At 42.9% G+C, this 18,710-nt stretch overlaps 1 long non-coding RNA gene across 1 annotated transcript; it reads left to right on the top strand.

Annotated features, from left to right (window-relative positions):
* Positions 1 to 10,037: 10,037 nt before the first annotated feature.
* LOC116050650 lies at positions 10,038 to 17,800 on the top strand. The gene is made up of 3 exons (XR_004105121.2): positions 10,038 to 10,178; positions 17,234 to 17,442; positions 17,784 to 17,800. It is a non-coding gene; the product is annotated as an uncharacterized LOC116050650 (long non-coding RNA).
* Positions 17,801 to 18,710: the final 910 nt, after the last annotated feature.

Genomic DNA, 18,710 nt, shown 5'->3' with positions numbered 1-18,710 from the left:
CATCACAGAGGGAGTCAAGCAAAGGCCAAATAAGTGATGGAGGGAACGATTAGAGGAGAGTGAGAGGGGGGTGAAAGCAGGGGGAGGAAGGCAACATTCCTGCATAGGACTCGATCCCCCCTTTCAGTAACAGGACACTCTTGTCTCTGCAGTGGGGGTGTCACATTAGAAAAAGCCCAGAGCAAGTAAGAAGCAGCCCAGCTACCTTTTCTTTTGTGTTTTCCTAGTTGAGTGGTAAAGATGGAAGTGCTGAGTTTACACATTCGCTACAATTGTGTGTAGTTTTTTAAAAGATTCAGTCATACAGCACAGCACAGCACAGATAACGTCAACATTCCCAGAGCTATTCATCGCAATCTGCCTCTCTTCCACTTCTCGGGACCAGGTCTCCAATTTCTTCACGCATCTGGGGTCAAACATGCATCAAAACCCCAACTTAGTAGCCGCCAGGTTTTTCTTGAGCTCAGATAAAAGCTGTAATAATAACAACGCTAGGTGAGTCCGTGGCGCTCCATTCACAGCACACTGCTAATTGGCCATAAATGAGCCCATCTGGTTTGATTTGCTGTTCGGTGAGGCAGCAGGATAGCAGCTCCCTCCCAGCTAAGCTCCCCTAGCTGCCTGCTCAGCCCACGGCCCCACTGACACCCGAGACCACCTAAGCTGAACTCATAACTTGAAACCTAAACTACAGCCCTCTAGATCAACACTTAAAAAACTGTAGGTACCAACCCTTCCCTTAATGGTTGAATTATAAATATGCCCTTGGCTAAGGCCTTTATTTGAGAAGTTGTATGCAACATTTATGCCTGAGATTAGGAAAATGAAATACTGAGGTGAAACTTCATATAGAGCCTGAAGAAATTGAAAGTGTAGACAGATCCCACAGTGCAACATGAAGGGACGAGGATGACAGTGTTGTTAATCAGTATGAAGGACTCAGTGACTGCTCAGCCAGGTGTTGCCATTTAGCTTGGATCTGAAAAGTGCGGGGTGAGGCAGATGTGTGTAGTGGGGTGAAAGAGTGCGGGCTGAATCAGAGACTAAAACAGGAGAAGTTAGAACAGTATTGCAATTATAGGTTACTGATAAATCAATTAAAGGGCAGTATCACCCAAATTACAAAAAAACATTTTATCTCACTTACCTCTCGTGGTGTCTTGCCAAGAAGATAGTTCAGGTTTAATTGTTCAGGTTTTGAGATATCTGTCTCTGAGATGATCTTCACTCCAAGAGCACCTTTAATGTTACGTAAGGCTTAATGCCCGATCAGGTGTCCATTGTCAGCAAGAAATGGACGGCGGGGGAGGCCAGCCTCCGTGGAGGTCCATTAATTACCTGACAATGGATACCTCGAAGGGCATTAACACGCTTATACCATGGCCACTTGCCAAATAACATTTTTTAAGAGTATTTATTTATATTTCAATGGGTCTTACAATCTAAATCTAAAGTTATTTCAAACAACTCAACTCAAAACATAAACGTTTCACTGGTAACACCTGAGGGTTTGACTAATACCTAGAACAATCATTCCCATCCCATAAGTGTCTTATGCAATGCAAACGTTAGATACAACTTGCCACACTTGGCAACTGGAGATATTTCTAGTACACTTAGATCATAGAATTCTTTGGCTCAGCTATATGTCAGAAAGCTAACATTATGCTAGCAAGATTCAAAGTCAAACCATTGTGTATGGTTGACAATCAGTAATTATAATTGGACAGTATGTTTAACAACAAGACAAGCTAGGTATCCAGCCATGTTGTTGTCCCCAAATCACTATGAAGACTTTCACAAACAAATATTACGCCATGTGTACTGTAAAGTAGCAAACAGGGTGAGAGATGATCGCTGTGATGGGCACTCAGTGGTGGAAATAACATTCACATTGTCTTTTTTTCATTTAATGTAGCCGTTCATTTAGAAAGATTAACAGTCAGTTTCACCGGAACTAGTTAGTAGGTGTCCTATATCACTTTTCTGGACACCCTGAAGCCAATCAAAACAGAGTATACACCCATGCCATGGTAGAAATACCTTAAATGGCTGCAACACATAACTAGACTAGACACTAGACAACCAAGTGCCCTACATCTACCCCCATTATTTTTAAGTAGTCAGTCACTAAGTAGTCTTAGTGTCAGAATTCTTTATGTGAAAAACGGGCAATATATTGTACTTAAAAGTTTCCACCATAGGCCATTTTCACTGAAGATATTTGTCACAGTAGGAAAGGCACAGGTGTAAATATTAAAATAATTGACTGCTTCAGTTTCAGGTTCCTAGTATTGCACATTCTCGCTCTCTGTCACATTGTCATGACTTACTGGGACACTGACTTGAACATAATAACACCTGTGCTTGTTCTGGACAATGACAAAGTGTCTACCTACTGTATATGGACAAACTAGTTGGTCTGTATGTATTTCTTCTTTTAACAATCCCACAATGCTCACACGATTTGATAGAGGCAAAAATTGCAGTGGTGCGACTTGCGACATTTGTCAGCGATGATGTAAAAGATGATGATTCATAAGTGTCCGAAATCACAAATCTAAATTTACTGTTCACTGTTGTGAAAACTATAGAAACACTTTTGGCTGTAGTTTTTTTTTCAAGAAAACTTCTTAAGGGACTCCCAGAGAAATAGGTTCTGTTAAGAACTCTTGTCTGAAAAATGGCTTTGTTACTTTTTGTTTGGTATACATACAATGATATACTGACAAATGTTAACAGGTGCTTTAGTAGACTTAGTTGTTGGTTTGGACATAAATGATACATCATTATGGTATTTACCTGCCAACAAACTTTCATGTGTCAATAAAGTAGACAAAACAGTAAGGTCATGGCTTAAAAACAGCTACAGTGCAGGCAGAATGTAAAATCTTTCTACCAATAAATTCCCCCTTTACCATCTAACATAACAACAATAAAGTTGCATTCCCAAAGTCACAAACTCCATTAACCTTTGCTTAGTTTAAACTCAAATAATGGCAAATTTGACTGGTTCCACTCTGTGGGGTCCAGACCTGTTGGCACCACTTTCCCACCTTTAGCCTCAGATCAATCCCCACACATCCTGCCGGCTCTGTTTGCACAGCTTGCTGCCCAATGCTCATACTAATACAATACATTACCTCAAAGCAGAACAAACTATCACAACCTGTCATAATGTGAAGTGGGTGCAGCTGGATCATCAAATAGGTGAACCTGCTGGCTCTGTGATGCTCAGGACTGGATTTGAAGCGACTTTAAAGTCTGGAACTGATGTTAGTAAAGTTAACTGGGTGGCCAATGCTGGACGCTTACAGTATAGTCATGTTTCTGATATCATTACATTATCAGCACCACAAAGATTTGGTGAAATATCTTTATAATTTCTGTGTCATTGATCCTATTACCATAGCAATGCACAAGCAAGTTCTTACAGTTTTATATACTCATTTTCTATCTCAGCTTTGTCTCAAAGAGAGAACTCCTCCTCTCACTGACAGGATACACCTTGCTATGCTAACTTCCCTGCGTTAACTCACTCACATCATCATTGTTTAAACTAAAGATAGCTTTCAAACTGCACTTCCTGTCTCTTTGACACAGAAAGAAAAGTCTCATCTCCGAGACTGCAGGGCCTAAATTGTGCTTAAACATTGTACACTAACTTAAAACATGAACCCAGTGTACATTGAATACCCATAGTGATACATGATTGATAGTGAATCCTGCTAAACTTATGTTACTTAGAAATAAAAGTGAATATATGTGTGGGACCTGGAAAATGGGGAAAGCAATTTTATTCCCATTCATTTTAGTAATAGCCGTAGTGTTGCGGAATGTTTCCACTAATGCATCACTTGCAGGTAGCTGACAAAAACAGATTTTTAATCTCATTATCTCCTTAACAGCTATGCAGGAAGAGAGAGAGGGAAACAGAGCTGGAGAGGGTGTGTATATGTGTGTGTGTGTGTGTGACTGTTCATAAACGAGTTTGAGAGGTAGAGAGCGAGAGGGGTTATGGGTGTACAGATATGCATCCTCGCTTCCTCCCACCCCTAGGTGCTCTAATTGAGAGGAGGCCTTAGTTATATAAACAAGAGGTACACCTCAAGTTGAAAATTAAATATTTGGAGAGCAGGCGTAATGCTTTTGAAAGTGATATATATTCCAGTGGGTGAACACCGGTGTCAAAGGGGTGCTGATGAAGAGGTGGTTATTGGCATGGAGAGCCTGCTCCCTTACACTGGAGAGTCAATTCTCACCTTGCCTCTCCTTCACAACAATGAACATAACAGCCTCTAAAGCTCTATTTCTATTTCTGTATGCTCCAATTGGATCACGCTTCTCCTGATTGTTCCACATCTCCATGTGCTGTTAAAGTGGTAATCTGCGAGTTCCTTGTTATTTTTCCTTTTTTCCTTTGTCTGTGTTTGGTGCTAAGCGCTCATTACTGCAGTTTTGCACTGCACATCCCGCAGATCAATCAGCGTGTCTCGTACTCTGACGTTTTTTCCCTTTTGAAGTTTGAGTTTCTGTAAGTGACACACTTTCGTGTATTCAACTGCGTGGCTTTTGCTGCTCATGCTAGTTTGTGTTTCAGACATGGCAGAAAGTCTGACTTCCTGCTAAGGAATGTGTAGAGGTGCAACGAGTCAGAATTCCAATTAGTGAGGATGGGCAATAATTCCTATACTTGCAAAATATTATGGTGAATGAATTGTAAAGATAATATAAGATCTTGTAGGTAGGATGCTGTAAAAACAAAATGAGATCAGTGTTGCAGACTCTTCCATGAAAGTAGCTAGCACTAGCTCCAAAAGTCACTAAAAGTCGCCAGATGCCGTCATACGCTCATTTGCATGTTGGTGCAGCCTGTTCTCATGAAAAGTTAAGCACAGTAATTTGTATGATTTCCATGTTTTTATTTTTTGCTATATCCACCACATTGCTGCTGTATAAGAGCGTGGCTGGCCACATAGAGAGGAGGTCGGTGTAGATGGATGGGTGTTAACACACAGGACTTTCAAGCCATGGAGTTCACTTCCCGGGGAAAACAAAAGACTTCCACCCAGGAAATGCGTGTTCCTTAGGAGTGTTTTAATCCAAACCACAATCTTTTTCATAAACTTAACTAGTTGTTTCAGTGCCTAAACTTAACTTGCGTCGCCTAAACTTAACCGTAATGTCCACCAACACAACCGGCAGCTCGCGGTGCTCTGTACCCAGCTCAAAGTCACCTATTCTCGGGTAACTGAACCACCAACAACCGCTGATATGACCAGGCACCATGCGAAGCACCGTAGCCGGTGTCGCAGAGCTCTGTAGCGGCTGAACACATCTACTAACTGCCGCTGATACGACCGGGTTGTGGCGGAGGTCTGTAGCCGGCTTCACGAAGCTCTGTAGCAGCTTAAACAGCTAGCAACGGCCGCTCGGCTAGCAACTGCTGCTCAGTGCATAACTTTTTGTACGATATCATACTAACCTGTTCATGCGTAGGTGTTGATTGGTGATGCCATCACATATCATATTCATAAAGCTAAGTGGCTGTGTGTCGGCTAACTGCCTGTTCCACGGCCCAAGAAAAAAGGGAGAGAGACCCTGTGCTGTTGGCAGAAGAGCGTAGAATTATATAATAATTATTCTGAGCAGCATGCATTAACTACAGTATAATATATCTTGCTTTTCCCCTGATGGTCTGAAGTCGCTAAATTTGTCCCCAGTCGCCTTTTAGAAATAAAGTGTCTAAGAGGGCATGAAAAGTCGCTAAAACCTAGCTCAAAAGTCAGTTGCGATTTGAGCTTGGAGGTTTATTCTAGACTTGGTTTGTGTGACTCCATCTACTCACTTTTTTGGAGCCTCTTAGGTCACATGAGGGCACAGTTCAGATTGGTGATGAATACCGCGAGATGCAACTGAAAGCTCTGAAAAAGCTGGTAAATGGAGTTTGATATTATTTTGTGACACACAAAATGAGATGTTTAAGACAGTTGACTGAGTGCAAGCTGCGCTGACCTTTGTGAGTGTTCCCATAGCTGATCAGCCACTGCTTGTGTTGATGATGAGAGAATAAATTGCGAATACATTCATAAGGAGTATTTCTGTATCAAACTATGCAGTAAGTCTTCATCATAATGGGGCCAAACTGAAAACATTTACTGGTCAAAATATCAGCCTTTAGAATTGTCTACTAGGTTTGTTACATTGTGCTGTTTGAGTCTTAGTAGTGAATTAACTGCTGTTATAAAACAGTATGGGTCAATTATAGTATTCTACAGTGTGTTATTTTTGAATAACAAACTCTTGCCATGGACGCAGTTCTGATCCTAGAATATGGAGGACCATTTTTCTTTTTAAATGAATCATTTTTAAATCAATATTCTGTGTCAAGTGATTGACTTCTCTAGTACGTAGCCATGTAAAAAGCGGGATAATGTAGATTAAGAGGGTGATTATTGCGAATGAAACCCTGACAGGGTGATGCAGGACCCTTTACCTAACAACATTCACATTGTAGCGTGCAGGCCTATGTAGTCTTGAGTTTAAAAACCTGCAGAAATGACTTTGCAGGTCATTTCAATTGGTAATTACAACAGGAAATAATAAAGTATGTCAATTTGTTACAAACTGCTCTTGCGAATAAGCTAGCTGCACAGACTCCCCCACATCCTCAAATAATCTTGAGCAGAGCAATGGGGAATGTGCAGTGCAAGGGCCTAATTTTTCCTCTTTAATGTTAATATGGCAGAGGCTACTTTGGTTTGGTGGAACATGTGTACGTTCAAAGGTTGTTTTAGTCGTGTTGTTTCGCCTAGCTAGCTGTCTGGATTTACCCTGCAGAGATCTGAGGAATGCAAAGGTGCACTTAAAATCATTAACACTAAATGCTAACCTACTAACTAATATTGTTGAATTGTTTCACAGCAATTCAACAATATTGTTCTGCACTGATGTTCACGACGTTTCAGAAAAAAACTGTGCAAGTGCTATGGCCAAAGTTTTTACTGCATTTTGTAAACATCACACAGATGGATGACGTGAGTTGTTGATGTGTCTTTGCTGGCATTTCCTCTTGGATTTACACTACGATTCACCAGGTACTCACATCTAACATGCCTCAAAATGTTTTATCAGTTTTATCAATGTATACATATTTCTGACACAGATTGTGACCAAGACGTTACTAGACAGACCCATCTTGCAAAGTGTGACATGCAATGAACCTGCAACATCACTGTTGTGACTCAACGCACAGGGCCTTTATGAAAGCTTGAAAACTGTGCTGCCAATGATATAAAAAGAGAAGTGCCTGGCATTGATCAGCAAATCTTGTGAGCCCTGCTGATCAATTTGAGCAAAAAAACAAGTAAAACATTGCTTCTTACACCTTAAAGTTTTAGTTGCCGCCATATCTTTGTGGTACCCTGAAATTAGCTTTTAGTTATCACCAGTGACCGCTTTTTTTTGTAAGACTCCACATCAAAACAATTAGTAATTTGCTTTAGCTCTGATTTTCCATTTCTGAGCTGACCAGACAGAATTACCATCAGTGTGTTTTTAGGTGGAAGAAAATAAATAGCTGGGCCACAACTTGTTTAGACAGATTCAAAACCAATGTGCTGCCACCAGGAAGGGCTTTGCCCTGGTTGCCCTTAATTAACCATCGCCTTTACATGAAAGAATACATGTTATTTTCTAGATTACATTGCACACAACCGAAATTAAGCAGCCAAAGTTAAAGGTTTTGGTGTCCTTAAAATATTCCTGTAACTGTTGGATGGTTGTATAACTTTAAAGATCCTTGAAAAAAAACGTGAAAAAGTGTTGGAGGTTGTTTATTTCTTATTAAAACAGACACTGCAATTAATGAGAGACATTTGAAAGTAGAGCAGCTTCACTTTGAAATGCAGAAAGACCACCATTTTTCCTCCGGTCTGCATTGATCAGCCACACATGAGAAGAAAATGTGTGCTTATGCATCGGTGGAACAGAATAATACGTCTTAACAATAGCTGCCTCTGCAGATACAGCCGATATCTAAAAAGCTTGTTCTGCGTAGCAAAGGCTAAATGGGAGCTGGGGAGTCTGGTGTGAATCAATAAAAGCCATCAAACACCTGAGGGGTCCTACAATTTTCCCACAAACCACTCCACCCCCTGGGCAGGGGGAAACAATGGCGGAGCATCAATACCTGCAATTGCGAGAAGGTGGGCCAGGAGACAGCGAGCAAACCATACAAGTGGGTCACCTCTCCTCCAGACAGCAAATGGGTGCGCAATCGTTTGCATCAATTCAGTCCAGTGGGAGATGGAGGACAGGATGGGAAAGGGGTGCCATTAGGAGTGTATTGGTATAGAAGGTGGGCGCCGGGGAGGAGGTTTTTTAAGCAGGTAGAGATGGAGACACAGGGGGATAAAGGTGTTTTCAATTACCCACAAATTCAGAGCAATTTCCTCCTCTTTCTGACCACAGCTCCCACTGCGAGGCTGATGGGAGTCCAGAACAAGAGGCGTGGAAATCGCGATTGTTTGTTTGAGGGTTGGTGGGGAGGAGCAGTAGGAGGTCGGTTTTCATCCGTCTGCTTTGTTCAACCTTTCTCTGTCACCTTGCAGCTTTTATTGGAGCCTTCTTCTTCTTTTGCAATGGGTAGGAACTTCAAAGTGCATTTCAACTTCTGTGTAGATGTTGATAAGCCACTTCCTGAGAGCAAAAGATACTCGTATGATAATTGAAGATAATAGACACACACTCACTGCATTGTTCCATTCAGCAGAACCACACTGCTGTTTCTGTTTTGCAAAGTAGTTAAATTAGCTCTGTAATGATGCACGCTTCATCTCACTGATGACTTTTGCCCTCGGTTAAAAACTCCTCTGCATGACAGACCATTTCCATTGTGCTCCTCTATCAGCGGAGAGGGTAGGTTTGTAATGCTTTGGATTAAATTATTGCAGGTACTTTGTGTGTGTGATGCCCTGGAGCAGATATGTACTGACAAAAACACTTCAGCAGGGATGAAAATGACAGAAATGGAACCATTGTGTTCATTAGAAAGAGGGGGTGTGAACCATGGTAATAGCATCCACCCATAGAGGCCTGTCTGGTCCTTATCAACTCATTCTTTGTTGTGAGAAACTCTTATCCCCTGACCTAAGGTTAAGGCTATGCAGATGAATTATTGTTGATAAAACACTAATTGATTTACTTTTTCCTCCTGGTGAATACGAAAGTAACCATAGGAAGAAACAAATGGTAAAATGAACAGAAAGAGAGTATTAAAAGCTAAAAAATAAAGCAAAGCAAGCACAAAGTATATAAATTAACCCATGTTAGGCAAAGCTGGATAACCGACCAGGCAACACTCAAATAATTGATTAATTGTAAAAGAAAATTAAGTACCCATCATAATAAATATAATGGATTTTATTATAATAAATAATAAAACCCAAGTTAACATATACAAACACCTCCAAAACCCAAAGATATTGAGTTTGCTAACGTAGAAGACAAAGAAAACCAACCAATATGCTCATATTCATATTGAGAGGCTTGAATCTGACTATTTTGGGCATTTTTGCTTATAAAAGGATTATTTTATTTTATTTTTTCAGTTCTGTACGGACATTCATGTTATCCAGAAGATTATTTCTATGGACTTTGGTGATCCCCTGAATTGTCCTCTAGCGCCACCATGAGGTTTATATTTGTGGATTTAAGTGAAATGTCTAAACAATTTTGGGATTGTCATAAAATTTTCCATTATCAGATAAAAAATGTAATTTGTCCAATACTTTTGATTATGGCTAAATGCGTCTCATCAGCTGTACTTTATGGTTAGTGCTCATTAGCGTGCTGACGTGCAAAACTAAGCTGGTGAACATGGTGACCATTATACCTGCTAAATATCACCATGTTAACATGCTGACGTTTAGCATTAAGCAACAGCCTCAGAGCTCCGAGTGTAGTAGTCTACTGTGGAAGCAACTGTAAGTTACATCATGTTTCCTTTTCATCTTGCACCTTCCCCTTTTAGGACAATCATCTACACATCAAAAGGAGACAGGAAGTTCCCCCTGCTTGCAGATGTTGCCAGATTAACATGTGAGAGGCTTGATAGGAGCCTCTATCAACCATGTCACTTCCCCTGCTCCCTGGCTCAGCAATAGAGGAACAACTAGGTAGCCATTTTACACACACACGCACGCACGCACGCACGCAAACTCTGATCGGAAGGTGTGTGTTTGTGTGTGTGTTTGCAGGGGTTGGGTTAGGGTTCTTTCTGGATGGTTAGACTTATCTCCCCTCCCATGCACATTCACAATGTGCATGGAATGATGGCCAGATGGCCGGAGAATACAGAGCTGCTAATGGTACAACTTGATCATGTCTTCGCTGTATAGGCTACTAACAACGTACATAAATGCCATACACAGAGCGTTCGATTAAGGAGAGTAAACACTTAAAGGACAATGTAGATTTAGCCGTGTGTAAATCCAGATCTCACAGGCAGTATCCACAATTTAAATACTTTTAGCTTGAACCTAATTAGAATGGCTCTTCATGTTTGCATTTACATATATTTCTTAATTTATAGAGAGGTAAGATTACAAGTTATGAGTTAAAATCCAAGGGAGAGCTATGACATTCCATGTGAGCCTGCCCTAGCTCCAACCACACACATACATGACACACTCGCGCGCACACACACACACACACACACACACACACACACACACACACACACACACACACACACACACACACACACACACACACTGGTAAATAAGAGTTAGTGTGTCTCTAGTAATACATTACTGCTCCCATGTGGTGAAATTGGATCTGCACTTTTTAAGGGTTGATTTAGCCAAGTAAGAAAAACAACATACCTTCTCACCTTAGGCCTCCATGCAAGAGTTTGTTAGTTCAGATTTGAGATACCTGTATTTCTGCCTGATGTGAATGGGATTTTTTTTAAACTTTTTTTTATTCAGGTTAGGTTCTCTGAGAAGAACTCTCTCTTTTGCAGGAACGCTCTGATCCCATTTACACATTCACACTTTGGAAGCTGCCCAGTACAACCACAGTCTGATCTACTGGCCACTGAACAGCTCCATTGGAGCAGTTAGGGTTAAGGGCCTTGCTCAAGGGTACCTCAGTGGTGGTAAGTGGCCACCCAGATTTATCTTGTCGGTCCAGGGAATGAACCGGCAACCTCCGGGTCACAAACTCACTTCAGTACGTTTTAGGCCACCATTGCCAAAATAATAGTCCAGTGTGTAAGAAGAAAAAAGTGGTACTAATAAGATTAACGATATCTACATTCTATAGACCCAATCACAATGTTTGTTTGTATAACCGGCAGGTTAAGTCCACCTCTGTCATGCCCTTTCCCTCACAATAAACCAATGCCGTGAGGTTCCAGATCTAATAAGAAAAGTATTTATATAGCTGATGTACTACAAGATTTTTTCAATAAAATGTGATTATATAGCCTTTCCATTCGTTTTATTTGTATTGTAATTTTTAATTTTTTACTTTCTTCTTTTCTCACTGTGTATTTTAGTACCTGCTTCTTACATTTATTTTGTCATTATGTAAGGTTATAATGCTCATTGAATGCCTCATTATATATCTTTTAAGTACGATGCCGAATTGTTAAAAAATTGTTTGTATCACATGCTATTCGTGAAAATATGCAAATAAAGTTGAAAAGGGGTAGTTAGTAAAAAAAAAAAAAAAAGAAAAGGTGATTTTCCAGATCAGTCCCTCAGAAATAAAGACCGGTGTTAGTTATCCCCGTTCGTTCGCTCTGCATGATTTCCTGTTTCTCCTGTGTGAGGTAGGCTATGTAGCATGCTCTGGTGAGGTTGTGATAGCATCATTGTTTGTTTCTTTAAATATCATTAAGCTCGTAAAATGTATTCCAGACTGATGTCTCCGTGTGCTGCTTGCTTGCACGCCACAGTCAGGAACAGCTTGTTAAAGTCCAACGTGGAAGTCGGCTTGGGCCGAGAGTTATTGATATTGTTATGATCCCTGATTAGGAGCGTTGATACAGCCAAGGTAAACTATTTTGTCAGGACTGGTTGATGTTATTACTATTTAAATAACTGTGAACACTAACTCATGTCTTTGTGTCCCTGCAGAGCAGAGGGTCATTGCTGCTTTGTTTAGTCAGAATTTTAAACAAAACCTTACTCGATTTTTATTACTTTAATCATTGTTTTAATGACTTTTGCCTGGTTTTTAATTATACACCCTTTTGATTTGTTTTAGTTGACTGCAGTGTTTCCCCCAGTGTATTGCAAGACGGTGGAATCCGTCTTATAGCTTTTTTAAATTCTTAATTTCACGATTCCGTCCATTATTTAGTATCACAGAAACTTATGTTCTCTACATTAATGCTGCCATCAGTCACAACTGTTAACACTTTCACACCACCTACCAGAGTTGTCTGATCAGGGTTCGACCCATCCATCCATCCATCCATCCATCCATCTTCGTCCGCTTATCCGGTGTCGGGTCGCGGGGGGAGCAGCTCCAGCAGGGGACCCCACACTTTCCCGAGCTACATTAACCAGCTCCGACTGGGGGATCCCGAGGCGTTCCCAGGCCAGGTTGGAGATATAATCCCTCCACCTAGTCCTGGGTCTTCTCCGAGGCCTCCTCCCAGCTGGACGTGCCTGGAACACCTCCCTAGGGAGGCGCCCAGGGGGCATCCTTACCAGATGCCCAAACCACCTCAACTGGCTCCTTTCGACGCGAAGGAGCAGCGGCTCTACTCCGAGCTCCTCACGGATGACTGAGCTTCTTACCCTATCTCTAAGGGAGACGCCAGCCACCCTCCTGAGGAAACCCATTTCGGCCGCTTGTACCCTGGATCTTGTTCTTTCGGTCATGACCCAGCCTTCATGACCATAGGTGAGGGTAGGAACGAAAACTGACCGGTAGATCGAGAGCTTTGCCTTCAGGCTCAGCTCTCTTTTCGTCACAACGGTGCGACAAATTGAATGTAATACCGCACCCGCTGCGCCGATTCTCCGACCAATCTCCCGCTCCATTGTCCCCCCACTCGCGAACAAGACTCCAAGGTATTTGAACTCCTTCACTTGGGGTAAGGACTCATTCCCTACCTGGAGAAGGCACTCCATCGGTTTCCTGCTGAGAACCATGGCCTCAGATTTAGAGGTGCTGATCCTCATCCCAGCCGCTTCACACTCGGCTGCGAACCGATCCAGTGAGTGCTGAAGGTCACAGGCCGATGATGCCATCAGGACCACATCATCTGCAAAAAGCAGCGATGAGATCCCCAGCCCACCAAACTGCAACCCCTCTCCACCCCGACTACGCCTCGATATCCTGTCCATAAATATTACAAACAGGATTGGTGACAAAGCGCAGCCCTGGTGGAGGCCAACCCTCACCTGAAACGAGTCCGACTTACTCGAGAGAACCCGAGAAGAGACCCCCTCACCCCATATTCCCGCAGCACCTCCCACAGTATCTCCCGGGGGACCCGGTCATACGCCTTCTCCAAATCCACGAAACACATGTAGACCGGTTGGGCATACTCCCAGGCTCCCTCCAGGATCCTTGCGAGAGTAAAGATCTGGTCCATTGTTCCACGACCAGGACGGAATCCACATTGTTCCTCTTCAATCTGAGGGTCGACTATTGGCCGAACCCTCCTTTCCAGCACCTTGGAGTAGATTTTACCGGGGAGGCTGAGAAGTGTGATACCCCTGTAATTGGCACACACCCTCTGGTCCCCCTTTTTGAAAAGGGGGACCACCACCCCGGTCTGCCACTCCTTAGGCACCGTCCCAGACTTCCACGCAATGTTGAAGAGGCGTGTCAACCAAGACAGCCCCTCCACACCCAGAGCCTTGAGCATTTCTGGACGGATCTCATCAATCCCAGGGGCTTTGCCACTGTGGAGTTGTTTGACTACATCAGTGACTTCCGCCTGGGAAATTGACAACAATCCCCCATCATCCTCCAGGTCTGGCTCTAATATAGAGGGCATATTAGTCGGATTCAGGAGTTCCTCAAAGTCATCCTTCCACCGCCCTATTACCTCCTCAGTCGAGGTCAACAGCGTCCCATCTTTACTGTACACAGCTTGGATGGTTCCCCGCTTCCCCCTCCTGAGGTGGCGAACGGTTTTCCAGAAGCACCTTGGTGCCGACCGAAAGTCCTTCTCCATGTCTTCGACCCTCCTTTTGGAAATTCAAACCAAGCCAGTCAACATGGGTATGGCCCTGGTCATGACATCAGAGATCACCTGGGTCAACCCAGGAACAATGCATAACAATTGCCTTAAGTGCTAGAAATGGGCGGGGTTTTACAAGTCATATTCAGTGAACAGCTAACATTACATACTCCAGTCCAGCTGTATACCAGCAGAACTCATGTTTTGTTGAGGTTTTATTTTATGATTGTTTCGCAGTGATTACGTTCTAAAGCACAAATAAATAACCATCAAACACTTCTCAGATGATTTGTGCAGAGTGATTCTCCTCCTCTGCACTAGTATTGTAGTACTCTAGTATCGTTTTTTTACCCTTTTAATGCGAGGGGAGAACATTTCTTTGGTGATTTCATTAAAAGTAAAGTTGCGCTTTGCTGTTGGCTTCACGACTCTTTTTTTTTTTTTAAAAGACTGAGAGAGAAAAAAAAGAGATTCGTGCTACCGCAGCAGCCACACATAACTGCAGGCTCCAGATGGGTGCTAGAGAGAAGGAGTAACCCCCAATTTCCACCAACTGCGGATCTGCTCCGGAACGGCGGCGGAGTCAATAGGTTTCCAGTATTTGAAGTAATGCAGTAATGCATGAAGTGTGCATTTAGTTTCCATGCTTATTGTGTTTCCACAACAATGTTAGTGAGTAAATCTACTGAAATGGCCACCACACCATAACAGAGGAGTGGGATGTGTAAGATGAGAATGCAGAGGTTAACGCCTGTACTTCATGGCTGTAAAAATCAAATGGTGTCAGTACTTCTTTGGTAAGTGCAAGCTTGCACGCGAGGGGAGGGTCATTCCTTTTTTTCAAATCGTTTTGGAGGGTCATAGGAAAATTATTACTTACGAGGGGAGGGTCACCTCTTTTTAGAGTTTTTTGGTTTTCCACAAAACTCCTCCGGTGGCCCCTTAATTAAATAACGAACAGTCCCTTAGCGACCCAGGTCATGCGCAATTCACATTGAAATCAACCTAGTCTACCCTTATCAAACCCACCTCGCTACCTGGGTCGCAAAGCTGAGTAGATCGAGGAGGGTTACCCCATTCAAACACACAGTCGACATGGGTATAACCCTGATTGAGCCATCGTTGTGAAAGGGGTAAAAGTAATGTCTGCTACAAAGTCACAAATAGCTTACCTATACTTTTTCAAATGAATGCAACAATAAGTTAGCCTGGTTGACCCCAGACCCTTCTCAGTTGTAACTGAGAGTGGGTCTGGGAAAGGTTCATTGACAGTTCATTTCCAAAGGGGCGTCACCAACGGACACCGCTCAAATGCCTCTGGGCACATTGGATAGTCCAACCAATCAGACCAACGATCCGGGTGACGCTGCTCTTCGGTAGCCGTCATGTTGAATGTAAACAACAACAAGAATGTAACAAGCTGCTCGCTGTCGCTGCGCTATCATCATCGCGTAAAGCCCGGCTCAACGGTTGTGATTGGTGTAAAGCCCGGCTCAACGGTTGTGATTGGTGTAAAGCCCGCCTCAGCGGTTGTGATTGGTGCCTCGATTTCGGGGACATTGGAAATGGGTTTGAATGGGCTCTTCGCCAGACTGACTTGCAGAGCAAATCTCAAATTTGCCGGAAGTTTGTCAGGGTTTACCCAGGCTAACAATAAGTAGGCCTATTTTAGAAATAGAATACCATAATGAATGTGAAGAGACAGAGGGAACAGAATAACCATTCCTTCAAACAGTGTGCATCTGTGCAACATGACTCCTGTCAACCAATCATACAGTCTAGTCTTCTTTCAACCAGTTGCTCAGATTTTCAGATGATACAGCTGACCTCTTCTTCTGCAGAATGTTGCCTGTCAAAGAGAACAGTCTCTCACATGGCACTGTTGAGAAGGTGTAGCCAAGTACCTTTTTGCAATATTGGCCAGCTTACCACATGCACCTGCTTGTGACGACCATGTGGTCTCCAGTAAGTGCAATTCAGTCAGGATCTCTCGTCATAGATTTAACCATTTATTGCAACAAATGGAAATACAGTTATGCTTGGCGCTGATGGCTCCACTCTTGATAATGCTCCCTGGACCAGCCAAGTAGCATGCTAAAGTAAAATGGGGAGCACCATGCAGAAACCCCCCTGGGTATTAAAGAGTGAGCCAAAAGAGAGACATTGAAAACCATTTTGCCAGACCTTCCTCCACAGCGCTGCGGAGGAGGGTCCGGCTAGTCCACACAGCATTCTGGTATGGAAGAAAACGTGCTCTGGTTTATTGCCATTTCTTTAAACCAATAACAATCGTCTTGGGCGGAGCTAAGCGCTGGACGGAGCAATGGTGCAGCTGCAAAATAGCCTCAGGAAGGAAATTGTTATGGTGGAACGTGTGCATGTAAAAGTTGTTTTAGTCGTGCGAGAGAAAACTAAGATTGGACAGATAGTCTAGCTGGCTGTCTGGATTTACCCTGCAGAGATCTGAGGAGCAGTTAACCATAGTCCTCATAAATCCACTGGAGTTTAGAATTACAGCACAAAGAAAGCGGAAGGTGACTGACATCCGGCTGAAAAGAGTGACATCTGGCGGAATTCCCGGCGGCAAAAGAGCAATCCCGGAGGTGAAACATTGTGGATATAGACTATGCTGTAATAGATTACTAGATTACTAACATGTGTCCCACTTCTCTGTAGGTCCAGGGGCTCCAGTTGCCCCAGGGGCAGGCCCAGCAGCTGACTTCCAGACAGTCATAGTGAAAGATTTTTTTGGGGGGCTTTTCCCTTTTAATATACTGTATAAGTAAGATAAGTGGATAGTCTGGAAAGGAGGAGAGAGATGGGGGACGACACGCAGTAAAGGGCAGCAGGTCGGATTCAAACCCACGCCGCTGCAGGACTCAGCCAACATTAGAGGTAGAGGCCGCCCCAGTCACAGTGAATTCTTTAGCAAAAGGTGGAGTTCAGTACACACAGGGGGAGGACATAAATAGTCCAATTGGTATGAGACCCTAAATCTGCATCTTCTTCCCTGGTATCCAGATAAAGGAGGAGCCAGACTCTGAGGAGTGGCAGATGAGTGGAATCTCCACACTCAACCCCAATGATCTGAACAACCTGCATATTCAGATGGGAGATGAGGAATGAGGAAAGGGAGACGGTGGACAGGGAGCTAGATGCTCAGGAGCAAGGTTGTGTCTTAGTGCAGGAGTCCTTTTTTTTCACCTTGGGCCGATGTGCAAGAATGGAAGGTATGGCATCTGCTTTTAGTCTACTCTTTCCTTTGTTTGATCTCTCAAACTGATCTGCCTCAAAATGTGCCTGCAGAGTAACATTTGTTCATTTTGAGATTAATTAATGCACGACCAATAACCTGTGCCATCTCCCCAAGAACATATGATATATGATCATATCTTATAGTTGTTAATTGTACCGTATATTATGTTTTTACATGAAGGGTATGTTCTGAATGTTACTGAATACAGTATCCTCACATCACTACCTCGCATAGTTTCTTGTTGTTGGCATCTGATAGTCAATTTGCTCCTCCTCACTTTGTTCAACCATTTCTTCCTTCTCTCACTTTCTGAAGGGAAGCCGAACATTCTGAGCCCCTTCTCTGAGCGGTTGGTGCACCCCCCCCCCCCATGCTGCACATCCAACCATTGTACAAGAAGCTGCCGACAAAGACATGAGCATAGCCCAATAATTGCTCTAATTAAATATTAAAGCTTTAATAAGTCCATTGCCTATTTGTATACAGGAATAACTGAATTACCGAATGTCCATGCCTAAAAAAAACCCCAATTGACTTGTGTTAAGGCTGCACAACTAATACATGCACATACACAAATCTTTATTTATTTTGTCGCTATTATAGTATAAGCTTATAATAAGCCTCTGTGTGCAATGGTACCATTGAGCTGTATCCATAGTCCATAAGTAGAAACTATAACTAATATGGTTAAAGCACGCTTAATTGCAATTTTAATCTATCCAGACATAAAATTATTTATTCTAGTCCTGTTAATGATTTCGCTTAGTTAGTCTCGGTTTCCTCCACAGCGCTGCCGAGGAGGGTCTGGCTAGTCCACACAGCATTCCTCGATGCGATATTACGAATCCCACTATGGCCACGCCAAGATCCGGCCTTCAATAGCATTTATTGGCCAGGCATCCAACGTAACGTAACCCCATTTGTACAGGTCCTATCCCCTGACCAATCGCTATCCTAACCTTAACCACTTGAGGTCAAATGCCTAACCTCAACCAATCGAGCTGCTTCGTAGGGTGGGTCTTGGCGTGGCCATAGTGGGATTCGTAATTTGCTTCCTGCATGGGAGAAAATCGTACTCTGGTTTATTGGCATTTCTTTAAACCAATCACAATGCTAAGCTCCGCACGTAGCTGCTGCAAAATAGCCTCAGGAAGGAACTTGTGTACGTTCAAAAGTTGTTTTAGTCGTGCGAGAGAAAACTCAGATTGGACAGATAGTCTAGCCAGCTGTCTTAATTTACCA

This window comes from Sander lucioperca, chromosome 2 (genome assembly GCF_008315115.2).
Source record: "Sander lucioperca isolate FBNREF2018 chromosome 2, SLUC_FBN_1.2, whole genome shotgun sequence".
Lineage (NCBI taxonomy): Eukaryota > Metazoa > Chordata > Actinopteri > Perciformes > Percidae > Sander > Sander lucioperca.
This window is presented reverse-complemented; position numbering and strand designations above follow the sequence as displayed.